The sequence below is a fragment of the Astatotilapia calliptera genome, chromosome 9 (genome assembly GCF_964374335.1).
Source record: "Astatotilapia calliptera chromosome 9, fAstCal68.1, whole genome shotgun sequence".
Classification (NCBI taxonomy): Eukaryota; Metazoa; Chordata; class Actinopteri; order Cichliformes; family Cichlidae; genus Astatotilapia; species Astatotilapia calliptera.
In genome coordinates, this window is record NC_137430.1 from 35,825,780 (window position 1) to 35,839,847 (window position 14,068).

At 43.1% G+C, this 14,068-nt stretch overlaps 1 long non-coding RNA gene across 1 annotated transcript; it reads left to right on the top strand.

The window, feature by feature from the left end:
- Positions 1-1,218: 1,218 nt before the first annotated feature.
- LOC145431216 (uncharacterized) lies at positions 1,219-2,138 on the top strand. Its single transcript, XR_013911595.1, has 2 exons — positions 1,219-1,539; positions 1,672-2,138. It is a non-coding gene; the product is annotated as an uncharacterized LOC145431216 (long non-coding RNA).
- Positions 2,139-14,068: the final 11,930 nt, after the last annotated feature.

The following is a 14,068-nucleotide window of genomic DNA, read 5'->3' on the forward strand; positions in this document are numbered from 1 at the left end:
TAAACTGTCATGTGTCCGCTTTAGTGACCAGGATATAAAGAGTCCTTTAAATAAGCTGTCCAAAACTTTCAGGTAAATGGCCTGCATTTGTATAGCGCTTTTATAGTCCCTAAGGACCCCAAAGCGCTTCACACTACATTCAGTCATCCACCCATTCACACACACATTCACACACTGGTGATGGCGGCTACATTGTAGCCACGGCTGCCCTGGGGCGCACTGACAGAGGCGAGGCTGCCGGACACAGGCGCCACCGGGCCCTCTGACCACCACCAGTAGGCAAACATGGGGTTAGTATCTTGCCCAAGGATATTTGGCATGCAGCCAGGAGGCAGCCTGGGATTGAACCACCGACCTTCTGATTAGTGGCTGACCTGCTCTGCCACTTGAGCAGGTCAGCCAAATGTTAATAAACAGAAGTTTACAAACAGCACAATAAACACTGCTTTAAGCTGATCTGTAAACTCTGTCCTTTTCCAAAAGTCCGGGCTGGTAACCTGAACCCAGAGACAAGAGGACATGAAAAGATTCAGCTTATGGAGATCCAAATAAAACATCTGCAGATGCAGAGAGTGAACTGGAACATGTTTCTGAAGATGCAGAAAATAAAAGTGAAGAAAATTAATGAAAAACAGTCAAACTACAAAAGAAAGATCAATGAAAACCTGGAGGAAAGTAAACTTGTTCTGGTAAAATGATCATTAATAACATTCAGATGTTTTCTGAGTTTATCTGTGGAGCAAATAAAATATTTAACCTGAAGGAATTGAAATTGTGTCCTGATACGAGCTGAGCAGCAGAACACACTGTGTAACTCTAAAGTAGTAGGAAAGAGAAGCAGCAGAGTTTGATTACTGACAGAGACGTTAGTGATGGACTGCAGATGTTATTTCAAATCAAATCTCTTTGTTTGTATTGGGAGTGAAGGAAAGCTTTAATGAGACAAAACAAACTAGTTGTTATGTTTTATACAGTCTGTAATCTGACTACTGTAAAGAGTAACAAACTACAACAGGTAAAGTAATCTGTAACGTGAAATTCAATAAAAGAAAGGATTAAAAAACAGTATTGTGACAAAGTGAATCGAGCTGCTCCAGCTTCTTAGTGAGACAAAACTTAATTGATGCTGAGCAGGTTCAAGCCTGCAGGTCTGTTTCTGCACATCAAACCAAACATCTACCTTTTATCCTTCATCACTCCTCTTCTTTTTCTTCGCAGGAAATCTAATCTGCAGCTCCATCAGGCAGACCTCCCCTCTGCTCCTCCTCTTCCTCCTCTGCTTTCTCCTGAAAATTTCAGCCTCAGTCTCGATGAGCGTCTTTCACCGAGCACGTCGAGTGACTGAACGGGAGCTGAACAACAACCAATTGCACAGCTTCACATGCCACTTGGTGGTCAGGTGTTGTTACCGTGATGACGGTGAGCCGTGCGTTTAGGATGACGGGAAATTCTTCAGCTCTGACTCGTCAAAATCATGTAGTGAAGGAGATGAAAAGGGCAATCTACAGTAAACCTCCTCGAAACAGGATTGGAGCTGCGGTAAGTCTCTGTATCGAATTACTCACTAACTAGTCAAAGGCCACTAACTTATCATTAAACACTAACAGATCAATATCAGCCAATAACCATCCAGTAATCATAAAATAGTGACACTTGTTTTTTTTCTGACAGCAAAGTTTCTTCGTCATGTCGGTGTTTGCAGCGGCCATGCTAGCTCCTGCGGCGTGGATCCTCCGTCACCTACCAGAGTACCGCCAAAGGGTGCAGCGCAGTCCCAGGACCTGACCCTCATCTTCATCATTATTACCAGACCCTCATCTTCATCAAGCTGACTGTTCTGAAGCTGCTCTCATCTTCCTTGCCACTTTAAACCTATGATGAAGTTTTAAATATCAATAATAAACTTTGATCAGTCTCTGAAATCAATCGCATTTTTATACTGAAGTTTGCAGGTTTTGTTTATTACAGTGTGAGCAGTTTCTCCTCATGGAAGCACTGGTAATTATAATGAATGTGGCAGTTGGCTTCTTTCAGAAGAACGTATCTGATGTGCCCTGTCTTTTCTTCGAGGGCTGCTCCTTGTTGGATTGGACTGTTTGTCCCATTTGAGTGGCTTAATAAAAGAACAGCAACAGGAAGTGTGTTTGTGCAGGAATGTTTCTGTTTATTTTGCCAGATTTACAGAGTCAATTATTTTCAATGATAGAGAACATCAGTTCCCACGGAAATGACCGGATTAAAATTGAGACAGGAAGTGTTTCTTGTTTTCACACACGTTCAGATTCTGTGACTGAGCAGAGAAAAAAGGGATTAAACCAAAGAATAGTGAATCAGCCTTGACTGGTCAATGCTCTATCAGTTGTTACATAAGTTAAAATATTGGAGTCAGATCAAAATAAAACTGCTCCCCTGATGTTTATTTTACATCAGTGTTCCCACTATTATCTCTCTCACTTCTCTGAAGACGAAGAAGAAGAGGAGGCTCTGAGGCCACAAAGTTAAGCTCTATCACAAATGTTGTTTTTGTCTGTATAGAGCAAGGGTGGGAACTGCAGGCCTGGAGGGCCGGTGTCCTGCTGGGGCCTGTGCCCTTGATCCAACACAGCTGATTTAAATGGATAAATGAAAGTTCTCCAGAGGCCTGGTAATGAACTAATCATCTGATTCAGGTGTGAAACCTGCAGGACACCATCTGTGAGAATACAGTTACAAATCACGCTTGTAGTTTCTCCCACATACTGCAGAACAACTGCTTGCTCTAGAACCCTGAATGTTGAAGTGGAGAAACCCAACCCTAGGCAGCCAATAGGTCAGTTTATTCACCCTGTTGGATAACTTATAACTTCCACAACCAGATGCCATTTTTTATGGACCCAGATGTTTTACTGCAATTCCAAAGACTATTTCTGTTTTACTCTGCACAACCTTTCTCATATTTACAGTCAGGCTGTTTTCATCAGCACAGCCTTTCCCTTTGTCTTTACAGCAGTCAGTGGATACTGGAAATGTAGCTGAGATATAATATACTGAGTGTGAACATTCTCAAAACTGTATTGTATATAGTTTTTTTTAATAAATAAAAAAAAATATATACAATACATAAATAAATCCAGTTTCCAGCCAGTCTGTGTCTGTCGTCACAACGCAGTCAACCGTTTGAAATCTGCTACAGAAACACAGACCAGTGACATGTTTTGTAAGTGATCTCATATGATGCCAATCAAATCCTTTATTCAGAGCACATGTGAAAAATAGAAAACTAAAGAGACAAGGGGCCTGTCTCAATATGCGTACTTGCGTTCTCATGTACTGGGAATACGTCATCAGTCAGAGACCAAGTACTGTTCCAATTCGAAGTACGCATCAAGGCGAGAACGTGAAAAATTCCTGGATGTGTTAGGGAAGGGGAATGAAACTCCTCCCTGCACGAGGAGGGCAGGAGTGGTGCACGGGCCATACCGTGACCCTTCCCGCGGCCCACCACGTTATCGCCACCCCGTCTTCCGTGTCCGTCACTCTCCAGGTCCAAATTCAGGTAAGTACCTTCCTTAATTAGGCTTCTCAGGTAAGTACCACATTTTAATTGTTTTATTAACCAAATTGTTCTAATTTTTCCTTTTTCTTTTAGGTTGTCAATTGTTTTTAATTGTTTTTACGGTGTTTGTAATAAATTTTGTATTTTCCCAATGATTTTTGTCTCCGTGTTGTTTTTATGAATTCCCAATCTTAGGTTTTAAATTAGTTTTTAGGCCGTTAAGAAACATGAAAATGAATAAAATTTAAATAAACCTCCCCCAAAAATAACAAACTAAAACAACAAACAAAACATTTTTAGTGATGCATGGCTTGCGCTAGCTTTCGGCGATATTGTGCCTTCTTCAGGCTATGCTCATGCATCGGTGGCCAAATTCAAATAAAGGAGACTCCTCTCTGCCCCTCCTTTTATAGGCTTTTTTGACTCCTCCCTACGGTGCTTTGTGTTTTTCCTTTTTGGGTTTTCTTTTTAGTTTTTTTACTCTACTTTCTTTGGCTTAACCCTATCCTTTTCCTTTCCTTTCTCCTTTCCTACCCTTGCTTTGCCTTCTGTTTCCTTTTGCTCCTAATTCCTGCTTCCTTTCCTTTGGCTTACATACCCTCCTTTCCTAATTATACACCTGGCCTTCATTTTTGTTTATTTCTTTGTGTCTTTGGCCGTTAACTTGGGGTTCCTTTCACTGGGGTTGAGGTTAGGGCTTCACCATGGATGGGGCTAGGATTAGGGCCAGGATTGTGGCTGGTTAGGGTTAGGATAGGATCCTGGGGTGGGGATAGTTTAATTAGGGCCGAATTGGCATAGGGGTTAAATTAGGGTTAGGGGAAGGGGACTGAGCCTGCCACCTCTGTGAGGCAGGAAATGCACGGGCCATCCCTCCCGAAGGAAACCCACCCTGCTGGTTGTCACGATTACGGGAAAGCCTCCGCCTTTTCCCGTATCGGACGGTGGTCCAACCTGCTGAGGCCATCCGGTCCTCAGTCTTTGGCAAAGTGTTGTGTTTGTGTTGTTGTGTTTTCTATTTTGTGTATTATTGTAGTCCTTGTAATGTGGGTTCGCCTTTGTTATCTAAATAATTATAACTCTTATTTGAGCTTTTATGTGGCGAGATACAAATGTCAAAATAAAAAGAAAAAAAGAAAAAAAAGAAAAATTAAAACAAAAGTTCTATTTAATTAATTACAAAAAACAGTGTGCCGTACGCGCAACGTTTCGACCCTGTAAGGGTCTTCCTCAGGCGCTTGGCACACAAAAAGCTACAGAAATGAGGCTGCAATGCACAAGGCTGTGGCTATTGATTTTCACTCCTCAGAGTCCAGAGTCGAAATGAGCTCCAAGCTGACTCCACCTCCCTTTATACCCTCCCCTCTGTGTGTGTTTTTTTAGTTTTTTAACCAAATCTTTCCAATTGTGTTGTATTGAAGCCCATATTATCCTGTGTATATAAACCATTTTTAAGATTCGAGTGTATATATGAATTTGAATATTATGGAATCCCTTGTTTTAAATATTTAATGCTTTTAACCGTATTTGGGGGGGGTTAGGGGTTAGGGAGAGGAAAAGTGTTCCGGCCCCCGAAGGGACGCGGAGGTGCACGGTCCTTCCCTTGGGCCCTCCCGCTACTCCACTGCCTGTTACGGCCACCAGGCACAAGACGCCGTCCCCGGTACCGTACAGGGATCCAATCCTGGTCCTCATCCAGGTAGACCATTATTGTCTTGTCTGTGATGAAGCCTTTGTTATCTAATAATAAAGTTTTGTGTGGATGATGCAGCCTTTGGTATTATAATTTAATAAATTTTGTTTGTTTGTTATTTATGAATGTAGGTATGAATGATAATGTATCTAATTTATAGTGCAAAAAAATAATAATGAGAGAAAAAAAAGCGTTTGTTTTTAAAAAAATAAAAATAAAGAAAAACTGATTAATTTTTAATAAATTCAAAATAGGCCAAATGGTAGTGTGCCCGGTGCAACGTTTCGACCCCACAGGGTCTTCTTCAGGCCAGGGCACACGCGGTACAAACAGAAAAAGTGGCTGCTGTGAATAATCTGGAGATGTTGCTCCTTTGGCTGTCAGGGCTAGAATGAGGGTGTTCAGCACTCCTCTCCTTATATAGCCTCTGACGAACTAAACTAAAAATGCAGTTTTCAATGCACTGATGTTTTAAAGTTATGCAGCCTTGCCTATAATAATGAAAAAACACAGAAAATGGAAAATACGTACATAGTCAAATAATACAAAATTGGTTTTAACGTATTTTTTAATCCTTTTTAACCACACTAAATGTTGTAGATAAAATAGTGTTTTAAATCGTTTTTAGTATTTTATGAAATGATTTTAAATATATTTTTGGTGTTTTTTAATGGTTTTTTAATTTTTTTGTTGCTTATTCATTTTTGGTGCTTTTATTTACATTTGTAAACATGACAAAATTGTTTTTAACGTATTTATTAATCCTTTTTAACCACACTAAATGTTGTAGATAAAACTGTGTTTTAAATTGTTTTTAGTATTTTATGAAATGATTTTAAACATTTTTTTGTTGTTTTTTAATGGTTTTTTAATTTTTTTGTTGCTTATTCATTTTTGGTGCTTTTATTTACATTTGTAGATATGAAGTTTGCACGTTTTGAAGATAAACAATGCTTCAAACAGGAAAAATTATTTTTAACTATTTACAACCGTATGAAACATTGAAAAGAAATTTTAACTAATGTGAAAAAATTGAAATCAAGATTTTTGATGTTTTTAAAGATATGTGATGTGTTTTTGTGTATTCCTTTGTGTTTTTAAATAGTTTTGCGTGTGGTCTTAATAATGTTAGTAACATAACAAACATGAGGGTTCCCCATGTGAGTGGGGGTTGGGAAATGAACAGTAAAGACCCCCATGGTTAGGGTTAGGGCTTGTGAATCGGGTTGGGGGAAATCAAAGTTGGGAGCACGGTCCCCGAAGGGGGGTTAGGGATGTGGAATTGAGTCTGGTCCCGAAAGGGTCCAGACGGTGCTCGGTCCATCCCTCCACCCCTGCCACCTGTCCCCCGCTGGACACGTCTACGGGAAGGCAGCCGCCCTCTCCCGTGACGCACCACCGTCCAGCCTTCTGAGTCCATCCGGGACCCCATGGATGTTTTTTGTATCTCTTGATGTCGCCTTTGTTATCTTTATTTAATAATTGTTTTAATGTGCTATTTATTCCAGTTAGATATGTAAATTATGTGTATATGAATTTACAATCACAAACAAGGCGAGAAAAAAAGAAAAAGTAAAAAAAAGTAAATGAAATTTGTTTTTAAACAAAAATAGATGAAATCAATAAAATTGTTTAATTTTTAATAAGTGAAAACCAATGAATTAACGTGCCCACTGCCGCGACGTTTCGACCCAAGATAGGTCTTCCTCAGGCTGGGGCACAATGAATAAGCTGGGAATGCACAGAGAGGGTTAGGGGTTAGGTGAAAACAGGCCACCAAGGGCCTGGCAGGCACTGACCATCGTGGGGGCCGAGGGTTCTTGCCGGGAGGTGGAGACCCTGCCCGGGTGTTCCAAAAATTGCCCATATCTTGGGTTAACTGTCTTGGGGCCGTCGCGACGTTTCGGCTGAGTTGTGCCTTCTTCAGACTGGCCCGGTAATAATGACTCTTTTTATTTAGGTTCTTTCTCTTCCTTTTATTTAGGTTTTTTCAGGTAAGTATATTTTAACTTTACTTTTTCTTCTCTTTTTAGGTTCTGCGACAGGTAAGTATTTTTTTACTTTATTATTTCTTCTCCCTTCTTTTTTTAGGTTTTTTTCTTTCCTCTTTTTAGGTTTTTTGTTCAAAGTTGAATTTCAAACCCCCCCCTGGTTAGGGTAAGGGTTTGGGACAGGCAGGGGCATCTCCCACCCCCACGAGGCACGGGCAAAGTTAGGGGTTAGGTGAAAACAGGCCACCAAGGGCCTGGCAGGCACTGACCATCGTGGGGGCCGAGGGTTCTTGCCGGGAGGTGGAGACCCTGCCCGGGTGTTCCAAAAATTGCCCATATCTTGGGTTAACTGTCTTGGGGCCGTCGCGACGTTTCGGCTGAGTTGTGCCTTCTTCAGACTGGCCCGGTAATAATGACTCTTTTTATTTAGGTTCTTTCTCTTCCTTTTATTTAGGTTTTTTCAGGTAAGTATATTTTAACTTTACTTTTTCTTCTCTTTTTAGGTTCTGCGACAGGTAAGTATTTTTTTACTTTATTATTTCTTCTCCCTTCTTTTTTTTAGGTTTTTTTCTTTCCTCTTTTTAGGTTTTTTGTTCAAAGTTGAATTTCAAACCCCCCCCTGGTTAGGGTAAGGGTTTGGGACAGGCAGGGGCATCTCCCACCCCCACGAGGCACGGGCAAAGTTAGGGGTTAGGTGAAAACAGGCCACCAAGGGCCTGGCAGGCACTGACCATCGTGGGGGCCGAGGGTTCTTGCCGGGAGGTGGAGACCCTGCCCGGGTGTTCCAAAAATTGCCCATATCTTGGGTTAACTGTCTTGGGGCCGTCGCGACGTTTCGGCTGAGTTGTGCCTTCTTCAGACTGGCCCGGTAATAATGACTCTTTTTATTTAGGTTCTTTCTCTTCCTTTTATTTAGGTTTTTTCAGGTAAGTATATTTTAACTTTACTTTTTCTTCTCTTTTTAGGTTCTGCGACAGGTAAGTATTTTTTTACTTTATTATTTCTTCTCCCTTCTTTTTTTAGGTTTTTTTCTTTCCTCTTTTTAGGTTTTTTGTTCAAAGTTGAATTTCAAACCCCCCCCTGGTTAGGGTAAGGGTTTGGGACAGGCAGGGGCATCTCCCACCCCCACGAGGCACGGGCAAAGTTAGGGGTTAGGTGAAAACAGGCCACCAAGGGCCTGGCAGGCACTGACCATCGTGGGGGCCGAGGGTTCTTGCCGGGAGGTGGAGACCCTGCCCGGGTGTTCCAAAAATTGCCCATATCTTGGGTTAACTGTCTTGGGGCCGTCGCGACGTTTCGGCTGAGTTGTGCCTTCTTCAGACTGGCCCGGTAATAATGACTCTTTTTATTTAGGTTCTTTCTCTTCCTTTTATTTAGGTTTTTTCAGGTAAGTATATTTTAACTTTACTTTTTCTTCTCTTTTTAGGTTCTGCGACAGGTAAGTATTTTTTTACTTTATTATTTCTTCTCCCTTCTTTTTTTAGGTTTTTTTCTTTCCTCTTTTTAGGTTTTTTGTTCAAAGTTGAATTTCAAACCCCCCCCTGGTTAGGGTAAGGGTTTGGGACAGGCAGGGGCATCTCCCACCCCCACGAGGCACGGGCAAAGTTAGGGGTTAGGTGAAAACAGGCCACCAAGGGCCTGGCAGGCACTGACCATCGTGGGGGCCGAGGGTTCTTGCCGGGAGGTGGAGACCCTGCCCGGGTGTTCCAAAAATTGCCCATATCTTGGGTTAACTGTCTTGGGGCCGTCGCGACGTTTCGGCTGAGTTGTGCCTTCTTCAGACTGGCCCGGTAATAATGACTCTTTTTATTTAGGTTCTTTCTCTTCCTTTTATTTAGGTTTTTTCAGGTAAGTATATTTTAACTTTACTTTTTCTTCTCTTTTTAGGTTCTGCGACAGGTAAGTATTTTTTTACTTTATTATTTCTTCTCCCTTCTTTTTTTAGGTTTTTTTCTTTCCTCTTTTTAGGTTTTTTGTTCAAAGTTGAATTTCAAACCCCCCCCTGGTTAGGGTAAGGGTTTGGGACAGGCAGGGGCATCTCCCACCCCCACGAGGCACGGGCAAAGTTAGGGGTTAGGTGAAAACAGGCCACCAAGGGCCTGGCAGGCACTGACCATCGTGGGGGCCGAGGGTTCTTGCCGGGAGGTGGAGACCCTGCCCGGGTGTTCCAAAAATTGCCCATATCTTGGGTTAACTGTCTTGGGGCCGTCGCGACGTTTCGGCTGAGTTGTGCCTTCTTCAGACTGGCCCGGTAATAATGACTCTTTTTATTTAGGTTCTTTCTCTTCCTTTTATTTAGGTTTTTTCAGGTAAGTATATTTTAACTTTACTTTTTCTTCTCTTTTTAGGTTCTGCGACAGGTAAGTATTTTTTTACTTTATTATTTCTTCTCCCTTCTTTTTTTAGGTTTTTTTCTTTCCTCTTTTTAGGTTTTTTGTTCAAAGTTGAATTTCAAACCCCCCCCTGGTTAGGGTAAGGGTTTGGGACAGGCAGGGGCATCTCCCACCCCCACGAGGCACGGGCAAAGTTAGGGGTTAGGTGAAAACAGGCCACCAAGGGCCTGGCAGGCACTGACCATCGTGGGGGCCGAGGGTTCTTGCCGGGAGGTGGAGACCCTGCCCGGGTGTTCCAAAAATTGCCCATATCTTGGGTTAACTGTCTTGGGGCCGTCGCGACGTTTCGGCTGAGTTGTGCCTTCTTCAGACTGGCCCGGTAATAATGACTCTTTTTATTTAGGTTCTTTCTCTTCCTTTTATTTAGGTTTTTTCAGGTAAGTATATTTTAACTTTACTTTTTCTTCTCTTTTTAGGTTCTGCGACAGGTAAGTATTTTTTTACTTTATTATTTCTTCTCCCTTCTTTTTTTAGGTTTTTTTCTTTCCTCTTTTTAGGTTTTTTGTTCAAAGTTGAATTTCAAACCCCCCCCTGGTTAGGGTAAGGGTTTGGGACAGGCAGGGGCATCTCCCACCCCCACGAGGCACGGGCAAAGTTAGGGGTTAGGTGAAAACAGGCCACCAAGGGCCTGGCAGGCACTGACCATCGTGGGGGCCGAGGGTTCTTGCCGGGAGGTGGAGACCCTGCCCGGGTGTTCCAAAAATTGCCCATATCTTGGGTTAACTGTCTTGGGGCCGTCGCGACGTTTCGGCTGAGTTGTGCCTTCTTCAGACTGGCCCGGTAATAATGACTCTTTTTATTTAGGTTCTTTCTCTTCCTTTTATTTAGGTTTTTTCAGGTAAGTATATTTTAACTTTACTTTTTCTTCTCTTTTTAGGTTCTGCGACAGGTAAGTATTTTTTTACTTTATTATTTCTTCTCCCTTCTTTTTTTAGGTTTTTTTCTTTCCTCTTTTTAGGTTTTTTGTTCAAAGTTGAATTTCAAACCCCCCCCTGGTTAGGGTAAGGGTTTGGGACAGGCAGGGGCATCTCCCACCCCCACGAGGCACGGGCAAAGTTAGGGGTTAGGTGAAAACAGGCCACCAAGGGCCTGGCAGGCACTGACCATCGTGGGGGCCGAGGGTTCTTGCCGGGAGGTGGAGACCCTGCCCGGGTGTTCCAAAAATTGCCCATATCTTGGGTTAACTGTCTTGGGGCCGTCGCGACGTTTCGGCTGAGTTGTGCCTTCTTCAGACTGGCCCGGTAATAATGACTCTTTTTATTTAGGTTCTTTCTCTTCCTTTTATTTAGGTTTTTTCAGGTAAGTATATTTTAACTTTACTTTTTCTTCTCTTTTTAGGTTCTGCGACAGGTAAGTATTTTTTTACTTTATTATTTCTTCTCCCTTCTTTTTTTAGGTTTTTTTCTTTCCTCTTTTTAGGTTTTTTGTTCAAAGTTGAATTTCAAACCCCCCCCTGGTTAGGGTAAGGGTTTGGGACAGGCAGGGGCATCTCCCACCCCCACGAGGCACGGGCAAAGTTAGGGGTTAGGTGAAAACAGGCCACCAAGGGCCTGGCAGGCACTGACCATCGTGGGGGCCGAGGGTTCTTGCCGGGAGGTGGAGACCCTGCCCGGGTGTTCCAAAAATTGCCCATATCTTGGGTTAACTGTCTTGGGGCCGTCGCGACGTTTCGGCTGAGTTGTGCCTTCTTCAGACTGGCCCGGTAATAATGACTCTTTTTATTTAGGTTCTTTCTCTTCCTTTTATTTAGGTTTTTTCAGGTAAGTATATTTTAACTTTACTTTTTCTTCTCTTTTTAGGTTCTGCGACAGGTAAGTATTTTTTTACTTTATTATTTCTTCTCCCTTCTTTTTTTAGGTTTTTTTCTTTCCTCTTTTTAGGTTTTTTGTTCAAAGTTGAATTTCAAACCCCCCCCTGGTTAGGGTAAGGGTTTGGGACAGGCAGGGGCATCTCCCACCCCCACGAGGCACGGGCAAAGTTAGGGGTTAGGTGAAAACAGGCCACCAAGGGCCTGGCAGGCACTGACCATCGTGGGGGCCGAGGGTTCTTGCCGGGAGGTGGAGACCCTGCCCGGGTGTTCCAAAAATTGCCCATATCTTGGGTTAACTGTCTTGGGGCCGTCGCGACGTTTCGGCTGAGTTGTGCCTTCTTCAGACTGGCCCGGTAATAATGACTCTTTTTATTTAGGTTCTTTCTCTTCCTTTTATTTAGGTTTTTTCAGGTAAGTATATTTTAACTTTACTTTTTCTTCTCTTTTTAGGTTCTGCGACAGGTAAGTATTTTTTTACTTTATTATTTCTTCTCCCTTCTTTTTTTAGGTTTTTTTCTTTCCTCTTTTTAGGTTTTTTGTTCAAAGTTGAATTTCAAACCCCCCCCTGGTTAGGGTAAGGGTTTGGGACAGGCAGGGGCATCTCCCACCCCCACGAGGCACGGGCAAAGTTAGGGGTTAGGTGAAAACAGGCCACCAAGGGCCTGGCAGGCACTGACCATCGTGGGGGCCGAGGGTTCTTGCCGGGAGGTGGAGACCCTGCCCGGGTGTTCCAAAAATTGCCCATATCTTGGGTTAACTGTCTTGGGGCCGTCGCGACGTTTCGGCTGAGTTGTGCCTTCTTCAGACTGGCCCGGTAATAATGACTCTTTTTATTTAGGTTCTTTCTCTTCCTTTTATTTAGGTTTTTTCAGGTAAGTATATTTTAACTTTACTTTTTCTTCTCTTTTTAGGTTCTGCGACAGGTAAGTATTTTTTTACTTTATTATTTCTTCTCCCTTCTTTTTTTAGGTTTTTTTCTTTCCTCTTTTTAGGTTTTTTGTTCAAAGTTGAATTTCAAACCCCCCCCTGGTTAGGGTAAGGGTTTGGGACAGGCAGGGGCATCTCCCACCCCCACGAGGCACGGGCAAAGTTAGGGGTTAGGTGAAAACAGGCCACCAAGGGCCTGGCAGGCACTGACCATCGTGGGGGCCGAGGGTTCTTGCCGGGAGGTGGAGACCCTGCCCGGGTGTTCCAAAAATTGCCCATATCTTGGGTTAACTGTCTTGGGGCCGTCGCGACGTTTCGGCTGAGTTGTGCCTTCTTCAGACTGGCCCGGTAATAATGACTCTTTTTATTTAGGTTCTTTCTCTTCCTTTTATTTAGGTTTTTTCAGGTAAGTATATTTTAACTTTACTTTTTCTTCTCTTTTTAGGTTCTGCGACAGGTAAGTATTTTTTTACTTTATTATTTCTTCTCCCTTCTTTTTTTAGGTTTTTTTCTTTCCTCTTTTTAGGTTTTTTGTTCAAAGTTGAATTTCAAACCCCCCCCTGGTTAGGGTAAGGGTTTGGGACAGGCAGGGGCATCTCCCACCCCCACGAGGCACGGGCAAAGTTAGGGGTTAGGTGAAAACAGGCCACCAAGGGCCTGGCAGGCACTGACCATCGTGGGGGCCGAGGGTTCTTGCCGGGAGGTGGAGACCCTGCCCGGGTGTTCCAAAAATTGCCCATATCTTGGGTTAACTGTCTTGGGGCCGTCGCGACGTTTCGGCTGAGTTGTGCCTTCTTCAGACTGGCCCGGTAATAATGACTCTTTTTATTTAGGTTCTTTCTCTTCCTTTTATTTAGGTTTTTTCAGGTAAGTATATTTTAACTTTACTTTTTCTTCTCTTTTTAGGTTCTGCGACAGGTAAGTATTTTTTTACTTTATTATTTCTTCTCCCTTCTTTTTTTAGGTTTTTTTCTTTCCTCTTTTTAGGTTTTTTGTTCAAAGTTGAATTTCAAACCCCCCCCTGGTTAGGGTAAGGGTTTGGGACAGGCAGGGGCATCTCCCACCCCCACGAGGCACGGGCAAAGTTAGGGGTTAGGTGAAAACAGGCCACCAAGGGCCTGGCAGGCACTGACCATCGTGGGGGCCGAGGGTTCTTGCCGGGAGGTGGAGACCCTGCCCGGGTGTTCCAAAAATTGCCCATATCTTGGGTTAACTGTCTTGGGGCCGTCGCGACGTTTCGGCTGAGTTGTGCCTTCTTCAGACTGGCCCGGTAATAATGACTCTTTTTATTTAGGTTCTTTCTCTTCCTTTTATTTAGGTTTTTTCAGGTAAGTATATTTTAACTTTACTTTTTCTTCTCTTTTTAGGTTCTGCGACAGGTAAGTATTTTTTTACTTTATTATTTCTTCTCCCTTCTTTTTTTAGGTTTTTTTCTTTCCTCTTTTTAGGTTTTTTGTTCAAAGTTGAATTTCAAACCCCCCCCTGGTTAGGGTAAGGGTTTGGGACAGGCAGGGGCATCTCCCACCCCCACGAGGCACGGGCAAAGTTAGGGGTTAGGTGAAAACAGGCCACCAAGGGCCTGGCAGGCACTGACCATCGTGGGGGCCGAGGGTTCTTGCCGGGAGGTGGAGACCCTGCCCGGGTGTTCCAAAAATTGCCCATATCTTGGGTTAACTGTCTTGGGGCCGTCGCGACGTTTCGGCTGAGTTGTGCCTTCTT